General features: G+C 48.6%; 1 protein-coding gene across 2 annotated transcripts in view; it reads right to left on the minus strand.

The window, feature by feature from the left end:
- The window catches only part of LOC147463695 (histone acetyltransferase HAC1-like), a 64,392-nt gene that overhangs the window by 12,938 nt on the left and 25,150 nt on the right, over nt 1-26,304 (minus strand). The window lies entirely within an intron of this gene.

The following is a 26,304-nucleotide window of genomic DNA, read 5'->3' on the forward strand; positions in this document are numbered from 1 at the left end:
CACGTGGTACTTAAGCCTTGGCTCCAATGAGCCGCGAGATCATAGAGACCAGAAGTTTCTCATGTCCCCCCATCCATCTATGCGACCCGACCTCCCGTGATGATCCAATGAAGGTCCCCATATCTCTGCTCCATAGAGCAATGCAGAGGCCACCAAAGTGTCAAAGAGCCAGAGCTTCGTCCGAGGCTCCTGAAACTGAACCTGCGAACATATCCTCTCCAATCTACCCAATGTTGCATGGGGTCTAGTCAATGTGGTCTCTGCTACTCTCCTCAATGAAAATGCTGGTCCATTAAAAACCACTCCAAGGTAAGTGTACGCATCCGTATGATCCACGTTCTCCTGGCCGTGTGTGAATGTAGGTGTTGACCTCCTGATCCACTATGGGTGGTATCAAACACCATAGCCTTGGTTTTACCAATGTTGACAGACAAACAACTTTCGTGGGCAAACCTATGCAAAGCATCCAAGTGACGTTGCATCCCTTCCAGAGAGTCGGAGATCAACACAATATCATCAGCATGTAACAATAGTGGAATCCATGTCCTGCCAGCTGTGCACCTCTATCACCATCGCTCTCAATGTAGTCATAAACCTCATCCACATACATACCGAATAGAGTATGAGAGAGCGGGTGTCACAAGACGGGCACCACGTGCCAATAGAAAAGAACCCATTGAACAAACTTTTAGCACTTCAATAAAAACTGAACTGAGAGAGAGAGAGAGAGAGAGAGAGAGGACACGCGACACGGAGTGGCGAAATTCCACCCCAGAGAGTATTGACCCCAAACCTTGGCACCCCTTTCGGTATTTCTTTATATTGCATCAACACTGTACAAGCCGGTACTCCAGACTCTGCACCTTCTCCATAGGAAGCATGCCAAAGAATGAGCCCATGGCCTCATATTTAAAGGCCCTAGGTAGTAGGCCCCAAAAGCAGTTTAGAGTGAAAAGCCTTCAAACTCAAAAGCATATGGTCCAAAAGAAATGCCAAAAAGCTGCCAGCGTAAATCACGGAATTCCGTACAAAAGTCAACGCAAAACGCGGAAATCCGTATTGTCTGCCACATCATCATGTCAACGCAATTTCCAAATTTTCCGTACAACTACCACGTCATCAGCTGCTACGCAATTCTTTCTCTGTGCGCGTGTGGGTCTTGCTTTATTTTAATCCTTTATGTCACTTGGGGACCCATCGGACGGGGTCCCCATAAGTTGGTAGGACTTCTTCTGTTACTTGTTCTTCTTAGGGTTTAGGCCCGTCAGTCGGCATCTGCAAGTTGGCTCCATTCTTCAGGGCTTTGACACGTCAGCAATTTGTGACATCTCCCCTTCTTGAAAGAGAGTAATCGTCCGCGGTTACACCATATCTACAAAACAACTCAGTTAGCTCAAAAATTTATGAGGGTCATTCCGAGGGACAATCAGTTTACTCTTTTTGTGAAGGAGTTAGCTTCTCCTTTCGGCTCTTTTGATCAAGGAGTTGGCTTCTCCTTTCGTCTAGATCTGAACTCTTGATATTCCGGCGTAGTAAAATTAGCCATCACCCCCAGACCGCACTGATCTTCCACGGGTGTCTTGATGCACTAAAATTACATACCCAGGCAATCTCATCCAATTAGGAATATTCAGTGGTTGGCACTTCACAATGCAACACAAATGCTCACATATGCATGTTACAAGACATAGAAACATAAAGTCGCTGATGAACACTCCTCCCGCATAACCTAACAAGGTCCGGGTCGAGCGATATTCAACGACTCCCTCCCGCATAACCTAAAAAGGTTCGGGCCGGGAGATATAGAGGCCTTTTACAACCAAATGCCCCCCACACCACAGCCTGCGTCGTTTGGAGGTGCTGAGAGTAACCACTGCTCAGACTTCTTAATACCACTGTCACAAGATGGGCACCACGTGCCAATAGAAAAGAACAGATTGAACAAACTTTTAGCACTTCAATAACAACTGAACTGAGAGAGAGAGAGAGAGGACACATGACACGGAGTGACGGAATTCCACCTCAGAGAGTATTGGCCCCAAACCTTGGCACCCCTTCCGGTATTTCTTTATATTGCATCAACATTGTACAAGTCGGTACTCTTTGCACCTTCTCCAGGAAGCATGCCAAAGAATGAGCCCATGGCCTCATATTTAAAGACCCTAGGTAGGCCCCAAAATCAGTTTACAGTGAAAAGCCTTCAAACTCAAAAGCATCTGGTCCAAAAGCAATGTCAAAAAGCTGTCAGCATAAATCACGGAATTCCGTACAACAGTCATCGCAAAACGCGGAAATCCGTACAGTCTGCCACGTCATCATGTCAGTGCAATTTTTGGATTTTTCGTATAGCTGCCGTGTCATAAGCTTTTACGCAATTCTTTCTCTTTGTGTGTGGGTCCTGCTTTATTTTAATCCTTTATGTCACTTCACAGGGCCCCCATAAGTTGGTAGGACTTCTTCTTATGTTACTTGTTCTTCTTAGCATTTAGGCCCCTCGGCCGACGTCTGCAAGTTGGCTCCATTCTTCAGGGCTTTGACACGCAGCAGCTTGTGACAGCGGACAGCCCTGCTTCACCCCAATAGTGGAGTGAACCAGTGTAGATAGACCCTCTAAGGTGCGTACATGCCCCACTACTGACCTGTATAATGCCATGATCCCCCAAATGAGCTCTGTAGGTACTCTTGTAGTCTACACATCAAACTGGGTATTGTGTCAAATGCTTTGCGGAAATCCACAAAGCTACAAATAGATCCGTCTCCCATGTGATCTACCCTCCTCAAAGATGGCTCTGAGTGTCAAGATATGGTCAAGAGTAGAAAAGCCTCTCTTGAACCCTGCCTGCCCAATTGCGCGTATACTCTCCCTCTCTGCCCACCTATTGAGCTGCAACTCGAGAATGGATGCGTACAACCATGCCGATATTTGTCCAATCATGATAGTGCGATAATTCCCATGCTCCATAGGGTCTCCCGACTTGAAGATCGGTACAATAGTAGATCTCCAAGTATCAGGCAAGCCTTCAAACATGGCACGATTAAACATAATTGCTAGAAGCTCTACTAGTAGATCTCTGGCATGCATGAAATGCTCAGGCAGTATGTAAGGATTCAAGGTAATAATCCTTGATTAAGTACTTAAACTCATGATTAAGACTTAAGAAACTTGAACTAACTCAAAAAAAAAGACTCAGAAGACTCTATGTTGATTGCTTGAATGTTGATACAAGGGCTCCTTATATAGGAGACGAAGAGACACAAATGAAAAGACACATCTCCTAGTGAAGAGACATGACTTTAGACGTAAAGACACATCCTTTCGGCGAAGAGCTGCAACCATTGGACGAAGAGTCGCAACCGTAGAGCGAAGGGGTGTGACCAATCGTCGAAAGAGTGTGGCTTTTGGCGAAGAGACACGTCTTTTGGGTGAAGGGTCGTGACCATCCAAGCGTAGGGGTTCTCCTTGGCATGGCACTTTGCGTATCTGCAACTAGGAGTAGATTGAATACTATAACATAGTCACAATCGTGACACACGAAGCCATCATGATCATATGCTCTCCCAGTCCTCATCCTCTCAATGGCCTTCTTCACCATCTCAAAGCACATGCATATGGGCGTGGATAGGGAGGGCCGGGAAAGGGCATCTGTCCAAGAATTGTGTACAAAGATGAAGCTTTCTGGCCCCACGCCTCTGTAGAGGTAATGGCAGGGGGGGGAGAGTGCTCATGAAAGAGCCGCCATGCCTCACGTGAGTCCTGACTCAACAATAGCTGGTATAGATCTTGATCTAGTCGAGTCAAAAATGCCATCTTCTTCCGCCGCACTAGGCGTCGGAAGTCAATCTGTGACTGTCTGTGAGTGATGTCCCCCAAAAGAACCTCCCTCTGAAGTCTCTTTAGTCTTGCGGCATTCCACATCATACCAACTGTTCTGCGGCATGCTTCCAGAACGGCGTCTCTGCTCAGGCTGAGTGTGTGGGTATGCCTCTGTTGATGCATCATGTAATGTCTATGTCAGTATAGTAGTAAGCTCCTCCAGAGGTCGCCCTGCTCCTCAGTGCACAGCAGTTTGTAGATCCCATCTATCTATACAGAGTCTGTCTCACACGTGAGGGTGTAGCCAGAAGGTGTTGCTGCCCGTGGACTGTGTGCTACATTAAACTGAAAAGAGATGGTCATCGATAGAAGGGCATGATCTATTGCCACCCCAACAGGTCTGGGTCCAACCGTGAGATCCTGGATACTAGAGATGACACTCAGCTGTGCCTTGACATAATCCACTGTGCTGGCTTCATGTCTATGTAGAAAGCATGTAAAACCTCCCGCAGCGGGAATCTCTGTAGGCCATTCAAGATGGCCAATAGATGTGCACTTCCATGTCTATCAAGTGTCGTCCATACTCAGTATGTTCCATATCCTGTGATAGTCTCAACAGGCCCGTCTCTACAACATCTAGCTCTCTTAGCATCTCCTCTGAAGTATCATAAAATAATGTCTAGTGATGGGCAGTCCTAGCATTCAAGTCCCCTAGAATGATAATGCCACCATCTCTAAAGAACTCCCATATGTCATCATCTAAAATAGAAACGGGGGACTGTCCTCTGGGTGATGCATAGACTGACGTACTCGGGGGAAGTAGCAAATAGCGATGTAAAGATATATGCATGTCTCTGCTCTCAACCTCATCCACATGTACCTACTCCCCCTGAGCCCCGCCCTCTGTGCTCTGATCGCGTCTCCTGTCTTCACGCTGTCTCCCATCTGTATCCACTGATGTAAGGCATAGATTCAGAGTTACCGGGGAACGCCCCCTAGCCCCCGTTCCAGCGTTCCGGGGGGCAGTTCCCTTCCCGAACGTTCCGAAACGTCCCGGAACGTCTAACGTTCCAGGTGGCCAGTGCAAACAGGAATGGCCGTTCCGGAACGCCCCCGGAATGTTCCGGAATGCCCCTGGAACGGCCAACGGCTACAAACAAATTTGGCAAAAATTGGAAAAATTGAAGTAAATGTTTGGGCTTCTTTTTGAAGTGTGCAAGGCCTCAAGGACTCATAAAATGCACCCTCCTCCCCCTTTCTCTCCACAAGCTAATCCTCAAGGGTCAAGCTCTCTCCCTCTCACACTCTCAAGATCTCTCCCTCTCAAGACTCACTCTCTCAAGGCTCAAGGCTTCAAGCCTTCAAGCTCTCTTCCTCTCCCTCCCACTCTCTCAAATCTCTCCCTCTCCCTCTCACTCTCTCGAGTCTCTCCCTCTCAGTCTCTCAAGCTCTCTCTCTCTCTCTCTCATCTTCATCTAGTCATAGCAAGGTTCAATGGTCTTCAAAACGAGTTTTTTGTGAGTATTAGAGTCAAAGCACTCTGATACTCCTTGTATTTAAACACAAGGAGCCAAAAAATGCACTATTTGGGTGTTTTTTAACCTCCCGTTCCGCGCCGTTCCTGTTCTGGACCCCTAGCCGTTCCCCCGTTCCGCGGGGATCCCGTCACCGTTCCCGTTCCGCGTTCCGGGTAACTATGCATAGATTACCCAGGGGCCTAATGTGTCTCAGAGTAGAAGATGATGTCCCTTCCAGTAAAACTATCCTCAAAAGCACGCACATCAAGGCGCATAGATCCATAACAATTCCTTGAGCAACTTTGAGTGTGGTCCCATAGGTCTCGCACAGTCATGTGGCGAGTCGCTCCACTATTACCACTCTTTCATCTTGGTAAAAGGCAATCTTGCCTTTTTTCCTTCCCGCTCTAATCTCCGGCATTACCTCCTGCATATGAGCGATCTGCGCGAGGGTAAGATCATCCCCGAGAAAGATGCCCGTCTTCTTAAGAGTTGGCCTTTTCTTCAAAAAGTCCTTCACTTCCATGGAGGGAAAATGAAGGATGAGTGCCCTTTCTTTCGAGGTTTCCCCATTGCTTCCATTTTTCTTCTTGTTGCCCACTCTCCAAGCTCTTGTGTGCATCTGTTCATGAACCCCCCACAAAGCCATGAGTTCTTTTACCTCTTATTCTACATTATCTTTATCTCTAAGACCGCAAATTCTCACATGTAAAGCGTGCACACGTCTTCTTTGCTCCTCCTCTAATGTCAGATTAATAATAGTGGGTGTGGACATGGACGTTATTTCCTTGACTTTTCCTTTCTTGGCAACCTCGATCCATTTCTCGGCTTCATCTGCCTTCTGTTGAGTCTTTGTAATAATATCCACCCAAGAAGTCGTCATTTCATTGTGCTGCTCTTCTCCCTCTTTGATGGCCCATACTTGCTCCTTGATCGTGTTTAGTTCTTCTATTACTGAGGGTTGCAATTCTCCCTCTTCAAGTGTGTTTCTTGATCGTGCTTCAGCGATATTCTTCTTGAGTGACGCAATCTCTTCATCCTGAGCCGTCACACGATCTTCCAGTGCATTTATCTTGCTTTCTTGGATCAACACGCGTCCTTCAACATTTTTATTGTGCCCAATAGGTTGCGGTTAATCTTGCTAATGGTTTCCGTCATTTCTTCTTTGCACTTTTGAATGGCATCCTCTAAGGGGTCGATCTTATTCTGCTTCCTCATGCTTAATCGCCGCCAACGAGAGCCACAATATGCGCACATATGTTTCCAATGATGAGAGAGAGAGAGAGAGAGAGAGAGAGAGAGAGAAGAAGAAGAAGAGAATTTTAACGTCGTAGGAAGCTATCCCAAGAGACCTCAAAGATCTATCCGATGAGAGTTGAACTCAAGACCTGTTATTCAAGAGAGAAATGGCATAACCAATCTAGAGAGAGAGAGAGAAATGAAATGTTATATTAACGTCTTCAAAAGGCCAAAGTGACCTATGAGACCAGAAAGTTACAATGTGGTGGATCTGATACAAAGTCAGAATAACAAAATAACAACATAACAAAACAAAAATACTATGGGATCCTAAGCCGGTCAATGTGAACTAAGCAAAATGAGCAGCTAGCTGGGATAGCTTAATAGCTAAATCACAAGAGATCCAGCATCAGTCGTTGGCGGATCTCATCAATCTCCTCCATGGTCAATAGTCTCACCGGGCATCGTGCATGCCTTGCCAGAGTGCTCCGAATATTCTGATGTAGCCTCCGTTGATGCTGTGTAGTCCTCCGCAATCGTGGGCGCTTGGATTTACCCAGCTCAATCGCTCGGTCGATCAGTGTGCCTCTGGTGTGAGACGAATGTGAGCTCTGCTGTGGGAGTAGCTCCTGCAGGGCTGTCCAATGTCTACTCTAAAGAAATCTGTGATCCGTCTCTGAGACTGGCTAGCCTCTCCACTCATCAGGCTATCTCTGTGTCTGCGCAGCTCGAGCAAGAACAAACCCAAGCATCTCTGATCCTCGTATCCCATGACTCTGGAGAGTGGTCCAAAACCCTCTCTAAACAAGCAATGGAAGCGGCCTCGTATCTCGTAGTAGACGGGGCAGCGGCATATGTAATGCAACTCTGTCTCAGGCTCCATGTCACACAAGGGACATGTCCTACCTCTGTTGGTACTCGGCTGTATCTCCCAGTCTCAATCCACAACTGGTGAGAAGATGTGCGTATCTGGCCAATAGCACATCGTATCCCATGAGACAAACGGGTGTCCATGTGTTGGGTTAAAGGCCCAAATGGCCCCCTTTTGTGTATAGTTTTAAAGGTTACTAACCTTTGGCCAAGTTCACATTGAACTTGGCCACTAACTTAAAAAATGGTCCTATACTTTTAATAAAGGGAAAGTGAGCCCATTTGCTCACTCACTTATTCCCTTCCCAAATCGTGTAGCGCTCTCTCTCTCCCTCTTCTTCTTTGTTCCCTAGCGTCCCCTTCTCTGCAGGCCTTCGCCCCTCTCCAAGGCACAAGCCCTGCACATCTCCTCATGCTCCATCACTTGCACACACTGCTGCGCACTCACTGGTATCAGAGCCAAATTAGGGTTTGCTCCCAAACCTGCAAACGCTGATTTTCAACCAAGGAAATCAACTTTCACGCGAGATTTTGCAATTTTATCACCAAAGCACTCGTCCCCGGACACTAGAGGGCTCCCGGCAAGTCAAATTGACCTAAAACGGGCTGAAATTAGGTCAAAATCAGCAAATTACAGGTTATGACAGCAAAATACAGGTTTTGCAAATCATATATTAAGGTGTGGGAACATCTTTACTAGGTCCCCGCTACCCGAAAACAAAGAAATTGCCGAAAAACAGGTCCCAAAACAAGTGTTTTCAGCAAATTTCAGCTTTATGCAGGTTTTTGCAAGTGTATCTTTGATGCATCTACATTGAGGAAAGTGCAAATTGATGCAATCTACGCACATTTGACAAGTTTTGGCTATGTATGACCATTTGTGGCTCAAATTTTGCAATTTGATTCTACAAATTGAGGCTTTTGCTCATATATTCTTCTAAAGGCTGTGCATTAGCCTTTATGTATGTTCTGTGAGGCTAAAAACAAGTAAAATTGTTGTTTTTGAGCACAAATTCACTCGCTGAAATTTCCTGTGCATAAATTTCAGAAATTGTTTTTTGTGCCTAAATCTACCATTTTGCCCCAAATTGCTCCTATGACCATTTGGAGCTGTAGTGCACACTTCTGTGAGGTTATACTCCGGTTTTGGTGCATTTTGCCCAAAAATTCAGCGTATAAGCCCTCTTATTCGTGCAACTATGGCCTCCTCTTCTTCGGATGTGAAGAATCTCTTCGAGATTAAGAGGTTTGATGGAACAGGTTTCGACCTTTGGAAAGACAGGATCCAGGGAATCCTATTTCTTAAGGATTGCGAAGGGGCACTTGAACAGGTAAAGCCACAGAATATGTCGGACGAAGCATGGGTTAGCCTTAACAGAAAGGCAATTACATACATTAAAATGGCCATGACCGATGAAACAATCGTTGATTTGAAAGGTCTCACAAATGCTTTTGACGTGTGAGAGAAGTTAAAGGCGATGTATGAGAATACAACGCCTGTCAACCAAGTGCATTTGATGCGAAAACTTGTTGGCATGCAACTAGGTGAGTCCAAGAGCGCTGCAGAGCACTTGTCGTTGTTTACAAGCACTTTGTCACAGTTACAGGATTCAGGTTTGCCTCCTTTTGATGATAAGCTGAAAGCTATCTTCTTGCTTATGACATTACCTAATTCATGGGAAACATTGGTGGTTTCATTGTCGAATAACCCCAATTTGACCTTTGATGGTGTTAGGGGTTCTCTTGAATGAGGAAATCGGGAGGAAAGCAAGTGGAGAGGGAGGCAGCTCTGCCAACATGGTTAGAGGCAGAACAGAGAAGAAGAATGTCTATGCACAAAGGAGTAAGAGTAAGAGTAAGGAAAGAGAAAATGCAAGCAAAGGCAAGGGTGATGTGACTTGCTATCACTGTGGCATGAAAGGTCACAAGAAACCCGATTGCAGCTACTACAAAGCCGAGTTAGAAAGGAAAAAGAATGGCGGAGAGAAAAGAAAGAAAAGAAGGAAGCCAAGTCAGATGCACAAGATAGCTCAAAGGACAAAGAGAAGGCCAATGTGGCTTCTAGTGTTGTGATTGAGGAGCTGTCAGATGTAGAGGACATCTTGTGTGCCACTTTGTCAAATGATGATGCTTATGACCTTGATGCCTCTCTTAATGTTCATACACAGGACATGCAAATTACCAAGAGTGATCTTATTGATGCTTTGTTGACTGTCAATGATGCGTTATCCCAGGCTTGGATAGTTGATTCCGGTGCTTCAATTCATGTGACTCCTATCAAGGAGTGTTTCTCTACTTTTGATGCAGGCAAGCATGGCCATGTATACCTTGGAAACAATCATGCATGTTCCATTGAGGGTATTGAAATTTGGCACTGTGCATCTCTCCATAGATGGCACAAATGAGCTTGTCTTGCAGTATAATAGTAGATAGGCCCCAAGTATCAGGCAAGCCCTCACACATGGCACGATTAAACATAACTACTAGGAGCTCTACTAGTAGATCTCTGGCATGCATGAAGTGCTCAGCCACTAAGCCATCATGATCATATGCTCTCCCAGTCCTCATCCTGTCACAATGGCCTTCCTCACCATCTCAGCGGTGAAAAAAGGACGTGTGGGGGCATGAATTGGAGAGAGAAATGAAATGAAATGAAATGTTATATTAACGTCTTCAAAAGGCCAAAGTGACCTATGAGACCAAAAGGTTACAATGTGGTGGATCTGATACAAAGTCAAAGTAACAAAATGACAAAACAAATATGCTATGGAATCCTGGACTGCTAGGTGTGAACGGGGCAGAGCAACTAGCTGGGGTAGGTAAATCACAAGAGATCCAGCATCGGTCGCTAGCGGATCTCATCAATCTCCTCCGTGGTCAGTAGTCTGACCGGGCGTCGTGCATGTCGGGCCAAAGTGATCCGAAGCCTCTGGTGCAGCCTTCTTCGATATTGTGTAGTGCTTCACACTCGTGGGCGTCTGGATCTCCCCAGCTCGGTCGCCCGGTCGATCAGTGTGCCTCTGGTGTGAGGCGACGGGCTCTGCTGTGGTAGTGGCTCCTCCGGGTGTCCAATGTCTGCTCTAAAGAAGTCTGTGATGTGTCTCTAAGATTGGCTAGCCTCTCCTCTCATCAAGATCTCTCTGTGTCGGCACAGCTCGAGTAGAAACAAACCCAAGCATCTCTGATCCTCATACTGCATGACTCTGGAGAGTGGTCCAGAGCCCTCTCTGAACAAGCAGTGGAAGCGGCCTCGTATCTCGTAGTAGACGGGGCAGTGGCATGTGTAGTGCAACTCTATCTCTGGCTCCATGCCACACAGGGGGCATGTCCTGGCTTCTGCTGGTACTCCATTGTATCTCCCAGTCTCGATCCGCAGCTGGTGTGAAGATGTGCGTATCTGGCCAATAGCACATCGTATCCCATGAGACAAGTGAGTGTCCATGTATCTAGGCCTCTCCACAAAACCGTCCTCTGTAAGCTGGAGAAGATGCTCTCTGTAGGAAGCCATCCTCGTGCCCAGCTCCTGCGCTGGTTGTATCCATGTCTTTCTGATGTCTAGCTGAGCCAGGTCTTGTCGGATGAGCCTGGTGATCTTGGACTGTGTAAGAGTCAGAGAGGGTGCCTCTAATGAGTACTGGAAGGGGGGCAATCTGTCTATGCTGAACCCATGCGCCTGAAACCATGATGTCATTCACCATACCAGCATGTTGTATCTCCCTGCATGGCTAACTGTCGAGAGGACTCAAGTGCAAGGCAGGCATATCTATCTCTGGGAAGCTCCCACATGCGGTGTATGAAGGAGACAGATCTGGTAAGAGCCTCGACTACTAGTGGGGGGCAGCAAGCTCTGCTCGGATAATGGCACGTGGTACCGAAGCCTTGGCTCTAATTAGCCGTGAGATCATAGAGACCAAAGGCTTCTCCATGTCCCCCCACCCATCAGTGCGACCTGTCCTCCCGTGATGATCCAAAGAAGGCCCCCATATCTCAGCTCCATAGAGCAATGCAGACGACACTAAAGTGTCAAATAGCCAGAGCTTCGTCCGAGGCTCCTGAAACTGAACCTGTGAACACATCCTCTCCAAATTGCCCAGTGCTGCATGGGCTCTGGTCAATCTAGTCTCTGCTGCTCTTCTCAGTGAAAATACTCGTCCACTAAAAACCACTCCAAGGTAAGTGTAAGCATCTGTGTACTCCACCGTCTCCTGGCCGTATGTGAATGCGGGCGCTGACCTCCCAATCCACTGTGGGGTGGTATTAAATACCATGACCTTGGTTTTACCAAGGTTGATAGACAAACCACTTTCGTGGGCAAATATATGCAGAGCATCCAAGTGACGTTGCATCCCCTCTGGAGAATCGGAGATCAACACAATATCATCAGCATAGAACAATAGTGGGATCCATGTCCCTGCCAGCTACGCACCTCTATCACCATCTCTCTCAATGTACTCAGCAACCTCATCCACATGCATACCAAATAGAGTAGGAGAGAGCAGGCAGCCTTGCTTCACACCAATAGTGGAGTGAACCGGTGCGGACAAGCCCTCTGGGGTGCGTACATGCCCCACTATTGACTTGTACAATGCCATGATCCCCCAAATGAGCTCTGTGGGTACTCCCATCTCCTGTAATCTGCGCATCAATCTAGCTCTGGGTACTGTGTCAAATGCTTTGCGGAAGTCCACAAAGCTACAATAGATCCGTCTCCCATGTGATCTGCCCTCCTCAATGATGGCTCTGAGTGTCAAGATATGGTCAAGAGTAGAAAAGCCTCTCCTGAAACCTGCCTGCCCAGCTGCACGTATTCCTTCCCTCTCTACCCATCTACTCAACTGCTGCTCAAGAATGGATGTGTACAATTGTGCCAGTGTGTGTCCAATCATGATAGTGCGATAATTCCCAGGCTCCATAGGGTCTCCTGACTTGAAGATGGGTACAATCGTAAAAAGGCTCCAAGTATCAAGTAAGCCCTCACACATGGCACAATTAAACATAACTGCTAGAAGCTCTGCTAGTAGATCTCTAGCATGCATGAAATGCTCAGCCACTAAGCCATCATGATCATATGCTCTCCCACTCCTCATCCTGTCAATGGCCTTCCTCACCATCTCAGCGGTGAAAAAAGCACATGTGTGGGGGCATGGATCAGAGGGGTCAGGGAGGGGCGGCTGTCCAGAAACTGTATACAAAGATGATGCGTACTGGCCCCAAGTCTCTGTAGAGGTAATGGCAGGTGGGGGGGATCGCTCATGAAAGAGCCGCCACGCCTCACGTGAGTCCTGACTCAAGAATAGCTAGTAAAGATCCTAAGCTCCTCCAAAGGTCGTCCTAGCTCCTCAGTGCACAGGAGTCTGTATATCCCATCTATGTATACAGAGTCCGTCACGCGGAGAGTCCGTCTCCCGCGTGACGGTGTAGCGAGTAGGGGCAGCTACCCGTGGCCTATGTGCTACACTGAACTAGAAAGAGATGGTCAACGACATAAGAGCATGATCCACTGCCACCCCAACAGGTCTAGGCCCAACAGTGAGATCCTGGATACTAGAGACGAGGCTCGGCCATGCCATGACATAATCCATTGTGCTGGCTCCGTGTCTGTGTGGAAAGCATGTGAAACCTCCTGCAGCAGGAAATCTCTGTAAGCCATTCAAGATGGCCAATCCATGTGCACTCCCCATGTCTATCAAGTGCTGTCCATATTCAATATATTCCCCATCCTGCAATCGTCTAGATAGGCCAATCTCCACCACATCCAACTCTCTCAACATCTCCTCTGAGGTATCATAAAACATTGTCTGATGATGGGCAGTCCTAGCATTGAAGTCCCCTACAATGATAATGTCACCGTCTCTAGAGAACTCCCATATGTCATCATCCAAGATAGAAAAGGGGGATTGTCCTTTAGGTGGTGCATATACTGACGTACTCGTATCAATGGCTGCAGCTCCTCCCTGAGTAACAATGCCACTCCTCCCGAGCCCCGCCCTCTGTGCTCCGATCGTGTCTCCTGTCTACAGGCTGTCTCCCATCTGTATCCACTAATGTGAGGCATAGACTGCCCAGGGGCCTGATGCGTCTCAGAGTAGAAGATGATGTCTCTCCGGGAAAACTCTCCTCAAAAGCACCTACATCAAGACGCATAGATCCATTACAATTCCAGGTAGCAACTTTGAGTGCAGTCCCATAGGCCTCACACCGTCATGTGGAGCGTCGCTCCAATATCACCACTCTTCCATCTCGGTAAAAGGCAATCTTGCCTTTTTCCCTTGCTGCTCTAATCTCTGGCATTACCTCCTGCATATGAGCGATCTGTGAGAGGGTAAGGTCATCCCCAAGAAAGATACCCGTTTTTTTAAGAGTTGGCCTTTTCTTCAGAAAGTCTTTCTTTGCTTCAATGGAGGGAAAACGGAGGATGAGTGCCCTTTCTTTCGAGGTTTCCCCATTGCTCCCATTTTTCTTCTTGTTGCCCACTCTCCAAGCTCTTGAGTGCATCGGCTCATGAACCCCCATCAAAGCCATGAGTTCTTTTACCTCTTCGTCTACATTATCTTTGTCTGTTAGACCGCAAATTCTCACATGTAGAGAGCGCACACGTCGTCTTTGCTCCTCTTCTAGGGTCAAGTTGATAATGGTGGGTGTCAACGTTGTTTCCTTGCTTTTCCCTTTCCTGGCCACCTCAATCCATTTATGGGCTTCATCTGCCTTCTGCTGAGTCTTTGTAATAACGTCCACCCAGGAAGTCGTCATCTCTTTGTGCTGCTCTTCCCCCTCTTTGATGGCTCGCACTTGCTCTTTGATTGAGTTTAGTTCTTTCATTACTGAGGGTTGCAGTTCTCCCTCTTCAAGTGTGTTTCGTGATTGTGCCTCTGCGAGCGCCTTCTTGAGTGACGCAATCTCTTCGTCTTGGGCCATAACACGATCTCCCATTGCACTGATCTTGCTTTCTTGGGCAAACACACGATCTTCGAGCATTTTTATTGTGCCTAGTAGGTTGCGGTTGATCTTGTTAATAGTTTCTGTCATTTCTTCGTTTGCATTTTTGAACTGCATCCTCTAAAGGATCGGGTTTATCATTCTGCTTCCTCATGCTTGGTCGCCGCCAGAAACGAGGTCTGCAGTTTTAAGTTTGCTGTAATTCCCTGTAAAATTCCGAATATTGCGCTCTCTGTTTGTTTTCAATTTCCTGCCGGGCTCTTCAAAATGCTCGATTAGGGGTGTGCGTAACGGTGTGTGGGTCGACCTCTGAAGCAGTAGCTACAGGCGGGTGGTGCTGCAGTGGAGCAACGTTGTTTGGGGGGGGGGGGGGGAGAAATGAAATGAAATGAGATGAAATGCTATATTAACGTCTTCAAAAGGCCATAGTGACCTATGAGACCGGAAAGTTACAAGGCGGTGTATCTATTATAAAAAAAATTTTGATCTCCTACGCGTAGAAGAAGGGAGGGGACATCCTACGTGTAAAGGAAAAAGGGGGGGGACACCCTACGCGTAGAAGAAGGGGGGGACATTCTACGCGTAGAAGAAGGGGGGGGCACCTTACGAGCAAGAGCGGGGGGGGGACACCTTATGAGAGCGACGCGTGGCGGGGTTGCAGGCGGAGCGAGGGGGGGGCGGGGTTGCAGAGGCAGCGCAAGGGGAGGCGGTAGCGCAGGGAGGGCAGCGAGCGGGAGCAAGAGCAGGGGCGGGCAGCGAGCAGAGCGCGAGGGCGAGGGCGAGCAAAGCGCGAGCAGCATAGCAGAGCACGCGAGCAGCAGGGCGCAAGGGCGAGCAGCAGCACAGCAGCACAGCAGCAGCAGGGCGCGCGAGCAGCACACAGAGAGAGAGAGAGAGAGAGAGAGAGAGAGAGAGAGAGAGAGAGAGAGAGAGAGAGAGAGAGAGAGAGAGATGAAATGAAATGTTATATTAACGTCTTCAAAAGGCCACAGTGACCTATGAGACCAGAAAGTTACAAGGTGGTGGATCTGATACAAAGTCAGAGTAACAAAATAACCTAATCAACAGTACAAAAACAAAGATATATATTATGGGATTCTAGATAGGTCGATGTGAGCTAAGCCGAAAAACTAAGCAAGAATGGGCGGCTAGTTGGGATAGCTGAATCACAAAAGATCTAGCATCGGCCGTTGGCGGATCTCATCAATTTCCTCCATGGTTAGTAGTCTGACCGGGCGCTGTGCGTGCCTGGCCAGCGTGCTCTGAATCTTTTGACGAAGCCTCCGTCGATGCTGTGTAGTCCTGCGCAGTCGTGGGCGCCTGGATTTCCCCAGTTCAATCGCTCGATCAATCAATGTGCCTCTGGTGTGAGACGGGGGAGGGAGCTCTGCTGTGGGAGTGGCTCTTGCGCCTGTCCCGTGTCTGTTCTAAAGAAGTCTGTAATCCGTCTTTGAGACTGGTTAGCCTCACCATTCATCAGGCTCTCTCTGTGTCTGCGCAGCTCAAGCAAGAACAGACCCAGGCATCTTTGATCTTCGTATCCCATTACACTTGAGAGTGGTCCAAAACCCTCTCTGAACAAGCAATGGAAGCAGCCTCGTATCTCGTAGTAGACGGGGCAGCGGCATGTATAATGCAGCTCTGTCTCAGGTTCCATGTCACACAAGGGGCATGTCCTGGCCTCTACTGGTACTCCGCTATATCTCCCGGTTTCAATCCGCAGCTGGTGAGACGATGTGCGTAACTGGCCAATAGCACACCGTATCCCATGAGACAGGTGGGTATCCATGTATCTTGGTCTCATCACAAAACCATCTTCCGTAAGCTGGAGAAGGTGGTCTCTGTAGAAAGCCATCTTCGTACCCAGTTCTTGTGCTGGTTGTATCCATGTCCTCCTGGTGTCTAGCTGGGTCAGGTCTTGGCGAATGAGCTTGGTGATCTCTGACTGTGTAAGAATGAGAGATGGTGCATCCAATGCATACTGGAATGGTGGCAGCCTGTCTATGCTAAACCCATGCGCCTGAAACCATAATGTCATCTCCCCATACCATCATGTTGTATCTCCTTGTATGGCTAACTGTCGGGAGGAGTCAAGTGCCATGCGAGCATATCTGTCTCTGGGAAGTTCCCATGTGCGGTTTATGAAGGAGACTGATTTGGTGAGCGCCTCTACCACTAGTGGGGGGGCCGCCAGCTCTGCACGAATAATGGCCCGTGGTACTGATGCCTTGGCTCTAATGAGCCGCGAGATCATAGAGACGAGAGGCTTCTCCATGTTCCCCCATCCGTCTGTGCGATCCGTCCTCCCGTGGTGATCCAATGAAGGTCTCCATATCTCAGCCCCATAGAGCAATGCTGAGGCCACCAAGGTGTCAAAGAGCCAGAGCTTCGTCCGGGGTTCCTGAAACTGAACCTGCGAACACATCCTCTCCAATCTACCCAATGCTGTGTGGGCTCTAGTCAGTCTGGTCTTTGCTACTCTTGTGAGTGAGAATGTGGGTCCAGTAAAAACCACTCCAAGGTAAGTGTAAGCGTCTGTGTACTCCACAGTCTCCTGGCCGTATGTGAATGTAGGTGCTGATCTTCTGATCCATTGTGGGGTGGTATTAAACACCATAACCTTGGTTTTACCAAGGTTGACAAACAAACCACTTTCGTGGGCAAACGTATGTAGAGCATCCAGTTGGCGTTGCATTCCCTCTGGGGATTTGGAGATCAACACAATATCGTCCGCATATAACAAAAGTGGAATCCATGTCCCTACCAACTGTGCACCTTTATCCCCGTCCTTGTCAATGTAGTCAAAAACCTCATCCACATACATACCGAAAAGAGTAGGAGAGAGTGGGCAACCCTGCTTCACCCCAATAGTGGAGTGAACCGGTATTGAGAGTCCCTCCGGAGTGCGTACATGCCCTACTACTGATCTGTATAATGCCATGATCCCCCAAATGAGCTATGTGGGTACTCCCATTTCCTGTAATCTGCGCATCAGTCTAGCTCAGGGTACCGTGTCGAAAGCTTTGCGGAAGTCCACAAAGCTACAATAGATCCGTCTCCCATGAGATCTGCCTTCCTCGATGATGGCCCTGAGTGTTAGGATATGGTCAAGAGTAGAGAAGCCTCTCCTGAATCTTGCCTGCCCAGTTGCACGTATTCCTTCCCTCTCTGCCTATCTACTCAGCTGTTGCTCAAGAATGGATGCATACAAACGTGCCAGTGTGTGCCCGATCATAATAGTGCGATAATTCCCAGGCTCCATGGGGTCTCCTGATTTGAAGATAGGTACTATCGTAGATAGGCTCCAGGTGTTCGGTAGGCCCTCACACATGGCACGGTTAAACATAACTGCTAGAAGCTCTACTAGTAGGTCTTTGGCATGTATGAAATGCTCAGCTACTAGGCCCTCATGATCATATGCTCTCCCAGTCTTCATCCTGTCAATAGCTTTCTTCACCATCTCAATGGTGAAAAAGACACATGTATGTGGGCATGGGTCGGGGGGGTTGGGGAGGGGCGGCTGTTCAGGTGATGTGTACAAAGATGATGCGTACTGACCCGAGGTCTCTATGGAGGAAATAGCAAGGGGGGGGGGGGGGGGGGGGGGGGGATTGCTCATGAAAGAGCCGCCACGCCTCACGCGAATCTTGACTCATGAATAGCTGATATAGATCCTGCTCGAGTCGGGCCAAAAAAGCCCTCTTCTTCCACCGCACCAGGCGTCGAAAGTCCATCTGTGACTGTCTGTGAGTGACGTCCCCCAACAGCACCTCCCTTTGAAGTCTGGCTCTAGTCTGGCAGCACTCCTCATCGTACCAGCTGTTCTGAGGCATGCTCCCAGATCGGCGGCTCTGCTCAGGCTGGGTGTGTGGGTATGCTTCTGCTGCTGCCTCATGTAATGTCTGTGTCAGTATAGTAGTTAACTCCTCCAGAGGTCGCCCCGGGTCCTCAGTGCATAGGCGTCTGTAGATTCCGTCCATGTATACGGAGTCCGTCTCCCTTGTGAATGTGTAGCGAGTAGGGGCTGCTACTCGTGGCCTGTGCGCTACACTGAATTGGAAAGAGATGGTCATTGACACCAGAGCATGATCCACTGCCACCCCGGCCGGTCTGGGCCCAACTGTGAGATCCTGGATACTAGAGATGAAATTCGGTTGTGCCATGACATAGTCCACCGTGCTGGCTACATGTCTGTGTGGGAAGCATGTAAAACTTCCCGCAGCAGGAAATCTCTGTAGGCCGTTCAAGATGGCCAATCCATGTGCAGTGCCCATGTCTATCAGGTGTCGCCCATACTCAGTATATTTCTTATCGTGTGATAGTCTGGAAAGGCCCGTATCTGCCACATCTATCTCTCTTAGCATCTCCTTTGAAGTATCATAAAACACTGCCTGGTGATGGGCAATCCTAGCATTGAAGTCCCCGAGGATGATAATGTCACCATCTCTAGAGAGCTCCCATATGTCGTCATCTAAAATAGAGAAAGGGGATTGTCCCTTAGGTGGTGCATAAACTGATGTGCTCGGGGGAAAGTAACAGATAGCTAGATAGAGGTATCTGCCTGTCTCTGCTTTCAGTCTCACCCACATGTACCTGGCCTACTCGTCCCTGCGGGATCAGTCGCTGCAGATCCTCTCTAAATAACGCTGCCACTCCTCCCGAGCCCCGCCCTCTGTGCTCTGAGCGTGTCTCCTGTCTGTAGGCTGTCTCCCACCTATATCCACTGATGTGAGGCATGGATTGCCCCGGGGCCTGGTATGTCTCAGAGTAGAAAATGATGTCTCTTCCAGTAAAGCTATCCTCAAAAGCACCCACATCAAGACGCATAGATCCATTGCAATTCCAGGCAGCTACTTTGAGTGTGGTCCCATAAGTCACGCACCGTCATGTGGAGCGTCGCTCCAGTATTACTACTTTTCCGTCTCGGTAGAAAGCGATCTTGCCTTTCCCCCTTGCCGCTCTAATCTCCGGCATTACTTCCTGCATATGAGCGATCTGCGAGAGGGTGAGATCGTCCCCGAGAAAGATGCCAGTCTCCTTAAGAGTTGGTCTTTTCTTCAAGAAAGACTTCTTTGCTTCCATAGAGGGAAAATGAAGGATGAGTGCTCTTTCTTTTGAGGTTTCTCCACTGCCTCCATTTTTCTTTATGTTGCCCACTCTCCATGCCCTTGTGTGTGTCGGCTCATGGATCCCCATCAGGGCTGTGAGTTCTTTTACCTCTTCGTCCACATTGCCTTTGTCTTTAAGACCGCAAATTCTCACATGTAAAGCGCGCACTCTTCTCCTCTTCTCCTCCTCTAGTGTCTGGTTAATGATGTTGTTGGGTGTGGATGTGGGCGTTATCTCCTTGTCTTTCCCTTTCTTGGCCACCTTGATCCATTTCTCGGCTTCGTCCGCCTTCTGTTGGGTTTTGGTAAGAACATCCACCCAAGAAGTCGTCATTTCTTTGTGCTGTTCTTCTCCCTCTTTGATGGCCCGTACTTGTTCCTTGATCTTGTTGATTTCTTCAATTACTGAGGGTTGCAGTTCGCCCTCTTCCAGTGTATTTCTTGATCGGGCTTCGGCGAGTTCTTTCTTGAGTGACGCGATCTCTTCCTCTTGGGTTGTCACTCGGTCTTCTAGCGTGCTTATCTTGCTCTCTTGGATCAGCACACGTCCTTCGAGAATGTTTATTGTGCCCCAGAGATTGCGGTTCAACTTGGTGATGGTCTCCGTCATTTCCTCTTTGCATTTTTGAATGACATCTTCTAGGGGGTCGGCTTTATCGTTTGTCTTCCTCATGCTTGAACGCTATCCGCAAGGGGGGGGTTAGATGCACGTATGCACCCACACTAGTAGCGGTCCCGACGAGTGGTAGAGCGGAGGCGGTACGGCCCGGGGGTGAAAACGTTAGTTATGAGAGAGAGATAGGGGGGGGGGGGGGGGGACTAAGTATGGTAGATAGAGTGGGGGGAACGGGGGTGGAAAACGGGGGCGGGGGGGGGGCTTCGCGATAGACAACGCGGGGGGGGGGGAAGGGGGGGGGCGATAGATAGATAGAGAGAGAGAGAGAGAGAGAGAGAGAGAGAGAGAGAGAGAGAGAGAGAGAGAGAGAGAGAGAGAGAGAGAGAAAGAGAAGAGAGAGAGAGAGAGAGAGAGAGAGAGAGAGAAGCAGGGGGGGGGGGGGGGGGGGGAGTGCTAGAGTGAGGTGAGGGGGCGAAAGTTTGAAAAATTTAAGGAGGGGGGGGGAGGTGGGCGATAGACTATAGTCAAAAAACTTAAAACTTAAAAAAGGCTGAAAATTAACCTGCGATAAGACGGGGGGGGGGGGGGGAGAGGGGGGCAATAGACAGCAAGGGGGGGGTGGGCGCGCGATAGGCAGCAGGGGAGCGCGCGCGCGAGAGAGAGAGAGAGAGAGAGAGAGGAGAGAGAGAGAGAGAGAGAGAGAGAGAGAGAGAGAGAGAGAGAGAGAGAGAGAGAGAGAAATGAAATGAAATGTTATATTAATGTCTTCAAAAGGCCAAAATGACCTATGAGACCAATCAGTTACAAAATAGTGAATCTAATACCATGTCTGGGTACAAAAGAACTAGAAAAGAACTAGAAGTGGAACAAAATACTACTACTACTACTACAATCTAAAACTACGTGGGTGTAGCAGCTGATACAATAGGTACCCGGTAAACTGGATGTAACAGTGTGTGAAACAAAGATGGAAGAAATGGTGAGGATCCATCCTCATCTGCACTCTGGATGTCTCGAGAGTATGGCTCGAATCTTCTGTTGTAGTCTCCGTCGATGCTGTGTAGCTCCTCTCCTCAGTCGCAGTCGTCTGTATCTCTGTAGCTCCAATGCTCGGTCGATGAGAGTGCCAGTAGTGGTCGAATGAGTGTGGGACGAGCTCTGCAGTGGTGGCTGCTCCTCTGGCTGTCCCATATCTAGTGAAAAGAAATCTGTAATGTGTCTCTGGGACTGCCTCTCTCTAGCTCTCCCCAGTAAAGTGTCTCTATACCTGTGTAACTCAAGTAGATATAGTCCAAGACATCTCTGATCCTCATAACTCATGACCCTAGATAGAGGACCAAAACCCTCTCTGAATAAGCAGTGGAAACGCCCCCGTATCTCATAGAACACTGTGCAATGACATATGTAGTGCAACTCTGTCTCTGGCTCTCTCTGGCATAATCGGCATATCCTGCTGTCTGCTGGTATCCCTCTGAATCTACCAGTCTCAATCTCGAGCTGATGTGAGGATGTGCGTATCTGACCAATGGCACAACGCAAACCATGAGACATATGTGTGTCCATGTAGCTGGGTCGAATCACAAACCCATCTCCTGTGAGGTGGAGAAGATGCTCTCTATAGAAAGCCATCTTCGTGCTCAACTCCTGAGGCGGCTCTATCCATGTCCTCCTGGTGTCGAGCTGGATCAGGTCCTGACGAATGAGTCTAGTGATCTCCACCCGTGTAAGAGACAGCGAGGGTGCCTGAAGAGAATACCGGAAAGGGGGCAACCTGTCCATGGTGAAGCCATGCGTCTGAAACCATGAAGTCATCTGTGCATACCAGCATGAAGTGTCCCCCTGTAGAGCTAACTGTCTGGAAGACTCAAGGGCCAGTCTAGCATATCTGTCTCTAGTAGTATCCCATAGGCTGTGCACAAAGGACACTGATCTGGTAAGCGCCTCAATCTCCATGGGGGGGGCAGCTAGCTCTGCTCGAATGATCGCGTGAGGTACGGAGGCCTTGGCTCTAATCAATCGGGAGATCATAGATACCAAGGGCCTCTCCATACGTCTCCAACCATCCTGGCCTACAGAAGGTCCCCATACCTGTACCCCATACATCATAGCTGAGGCTACTAAAGTATCAAAGAGCCATAACTTTGTCCGAGGTTCCTGGAACTGAACCTGCGAACACATCCTCTCCAAGCCTCCCAAGGCCGCATAAGCTCAGGTCAGTCTAGTCTCTGCTGCTCTCCCCAAAGAAAACCTCGGCCCAGTGAAGACTATCCCAAGGTAAGTGTATGCATCTGTATACTCCACAATCTCTTGACCATACGTGAAGGTCGGTGCCGATCTCCTGATCCACTGCGGTGTGGTGTTAAACACCATGACCTTGGTTTTACCAAGGTTTGCAGACAATCCACTATCCTCTGCAAAACTGTGTAATGCATCCAATTGTCGCTGCATACCCTCTGGTGAGTCAGAGATCAAGACAATATCATCAGCATATAACAACAATGGGATCCACGTCCCTGCCAGCTGGGCACCTCTATCACCCTCTCTGTCAATGTAATCAGACACCTCATCAACATACATACCAAATAGAGTAGGAGACAATGGGCAACCCTGTTTCACCCCGATAGTGGAGTGAACTAAGTTAGATATCCCCTCTGGGGTGCGTACATGTCCCATCACTGATCTGTATAAAGCCATAATCCCCCAAATCAACATTGTGGGCACCCCCATCTCCTGCAGTCTGCGCATCAGTCGAGCTCTCGGTACCATGTCAAATGCTTTGCGGAAATCCACAAAGCTACAATAAATCCGTCTCCCATGTGACCTGCCCTCCTCAATGATAGCTCTGAGTGTCAGAATATGGTCAAGAGTGGAGAAACCCCTCCTGAAACCTGCCTATCCCTTTGCCCGTACACCCTCACGCTCTGCCCAGTTACTCAACTGCTGCTCAATAATGGATGCATACAATCGTGCCAGTGTGTGTCCAACCATAATAGTGCGGTAATTTCCAGGCTCTGTAGGATCACCTGCCTTGAATATAGGCACAATTGTAGACAACCTCCAAGTCTCAGGTAATCCCTCACACATGGCACGATTGAACAACACTGCAAGAACCTCCATCAGCATATCCCTAGCATGTATAAAGTGCTCCGCTACTAGACCGTCATGATCGTAAGCCCTCCTGGTCCTCATCCTGTCAATGGCTCTCTTTACCATCTCAGTGGTAAAGAAGGTGCTCATAGGTGGACATGGCTCTGTAGGATCTGGAAGGGGATCCTGCCCAGGAACCGTATATAACGATGTCGCATACTGGCCCCACACATCAGGAGAAGTAATCACTGGGGGAGGGGAGTGCTCATGGAAGAGTCGCCATGCCTCGCCTGAGTCTCTACTCAAGAACAACTGATACAAGTCTCGCTCCATCTGGGCCAGGTAAGCTCGTTTCTTCTTTCGCACAAGGCGCCGGAAAGCAATCCGCGACTGTCTGTAGGTGATGACTCCTAAATGAAGATCCCTCTGAAGCTGGGCTCTCATCTCTCTGCACTCCTCATCATACCAACTATTCTGGGGCATGCTCCCAGAATGTCGCCTCCGATCCGGTTGAGTGTGTGGGTATGCCTCTGATGCTGCATCATGTAGTGTCTCAGTCAATAAAGTAGTGCACTCCTCTACTGAGAGGCCTGGAGCAACTGTGCATAGACGATCCCAGATCGCCTCTGTATAAACTGAGTCAGTCTCTGGTGTAAATGTATAACGGGTGTGTGACCTGCCTCCTGATTTCTGGGCTGTACTAAACTGAAAAGATACGGACAGTGTCAAGAGAGCATGATCCACTGCTACGCCCATTGGTCTGGCTCCCACTGTGAAATCCTGAATACAAGGAATAAAGCTCGGCTGTGTCATAACATAGTCCACTGTACTGGCCCCATGTCTGTGTGGAAAGCATGTGAAGCCTGCTGCTCCAGGAAACCGCTGTAAGCCATTAAGTATGGCTAGCCCATGTGTAGTCGTCATCTCCGTGAGGTATCTCCCATACTCAGTCTGCTCTCTGTCATGTGAGCATCTGTCAAACCCCAGCTCACCCACATCCAACTCTCTAAGCATCTCATCTGAAGTGTCGTAGAAGACTGTCTGACAGTTGCCCGTTCGAGCATTGAAGTCTCCTAGGAGGATGATATCACCATCCCTAGAAAACTCCCATATATCATCATCTAGAATTGAGAAAGGCGACTGCCCTCTGGATACAGCATATACTGACGTACTGGGGGGGAAGTAACATATAGCAATATATAGAAATCGACCTGTGTCAGCTCTCAGCCTCACCCACATGTATCTAGCCTGATCATCTCTCCATACAATATGTAGTAGTGGCTGTAGCTCCTCCCTAAACAACACCGCTACTCCTCCTGAACCTCTACTCCCATGCTCAGATCTCGTGACTGTTCTGTGGGATGTCTCCCATTTGTATCCCACCACATGTGGCAACAGTTGGCCAGGGGCCTGGTGAGTCTCTGAAAAGAAAACAATGTCCTTGTCTCTGAAACTGTCCTCAAAGGCACCAACATCCAACCTCATAGACCCATTACAATTCCAAGTCGCCATCCTCAATGTGGTCCCATAGGTCTCGCACCGTCATGTAGAGCGCCGCTCTATAATCACCACCCGACCATCTCTGTAAAAGGCCATCTTCCCCTTCTCCCTTGCCGCTTGAATCTCGGGCATTACTTCTCTCATATGCGCAAGTTGTGAGAGAGTGAGGTCATCGCCTAAGAAAATACCTGTCTTCTTGAGAGTAGGTCTCTTCCTCAAGAATTCCTTCTTCTCTTCCAATGAAGGGAAGCGTAGTATGAGAGCTCTTTCCTTTGAAGATTCTCCGGGGCCCTCACTCTTCTTGCCCACTCTCCATGCCTTTGTGTGTGAAGGCTTCTCCACCCCCATCATTGATGTGAGGCTTGTGACCTCTTTTTCCACATTGTTTATGTCCTTGAGGCCGGTTACCCTCACATGTAGAGCCCGCACCCTCCTTCTTTGTTCCTCTTCGAGGGTCATGTTGATAAGAGTGGGTGTACAAGGAGCTTCCTTACCTTTCCCTTTCTTGGCAACCTCAATCCATTTTTCGGCCTCCTCTACTTTCTTTTGCGTTTCGGATATGACCCGGCCCATGACTTCTTCTCCTCATTGATGTTGTCAATTTCTTCCCTCAAAGAGGGCTGAAATTCCCCCTCTTCAAGCCCATTTTTTGACCGTGTTTCCAACACTTCTTTGTGGAGGTCCAAAATGCTATTCTCCAACGTGGCGATCTTGTTGAGAAGATGATCCTTCTCGTCCTTCCACCTCTTCTCCTTTTCTTCATTTTCTCGGAGGAAAACGGTCTTCGCGTTCCTCCAATCTTCCATCTCTTTTCTCCATGCTTTCATTTCCAATTCAATGATGGAAATTCGTTTGGAGTGAAGCATATATTTGAGTTTGCTTGTTGCCATAGGTGAGGTTGGGGATGACATGAGAGAGAGAGAGAGAGAGAGAGAGAAGAGAGGATTGATGTTTCTAAAGTGCAGAAAATGCAGCAAACCCTAAAACGCAGATCTGTCCAACAACCCCCAAAAAAAAAAAAAAAAAAAAAAATCGCGAACCCTAAAATACAGGTCGCGAGCCCTAAAAACAGGTCGCGAACCCTAAAATACAGCAGCGAACCCTAAACGAAAGCATGGTAAAGAGAGAGAGAGAGAGATGGCGTGATGAGAGAGAGAGAGAGAGATGGCGTGATGAGAGAGAGAGAGAGAGAGAGTATACTGGCAGTAGAGAGAGAGAGAGAGAGAGAGGAGAGAGAGAGAGAGAGAGAGGGGGTGCGGGGGTAGCAGGGAGCGCGAGAGGGGGGGGGGGGGGGGGGGGGGGGGGGGGGGGGGATAGCGCGCGAGAGAGAGAGAGAGAGGGTGCGGGGGCAGCAGGGCAGCGCGAGGGGCAGCAGGGAAGCGCGAGGGCAGACAGCAGAGAGAGAGAGAGAGAGAGAGAGAGAGAGAGAAATAAATGAAATGAAATGTTATATTAACGTCTTCAAAAGGCCATAATGACCTATGAGACCCGAAAGTTACAAAGTGGTGGATCTGATACAAAGTCAAAGTAAAAAAATAACCTAACAACAGTACAAAACAAAGATATATATACTATGGGGTCCTAAGTTGGTCGATGTGAGCCAAGCAAAAAACTAAG

Source organism: Adiantum capillus-veneris, chromosome 2 (genome assembly GCF_014529385.1).
Source record: "Adiantum capillus-veneris isolate H3 chromosome 2, ASM1452938v2, whole genome shotgun sequence".
NCBI lineage: Eukaryota > Viridiplantae > Streptophyta > Polypodiopsida > Polypodiales > Pteridaceae > Adiantum > Adiantum capillus-veneris.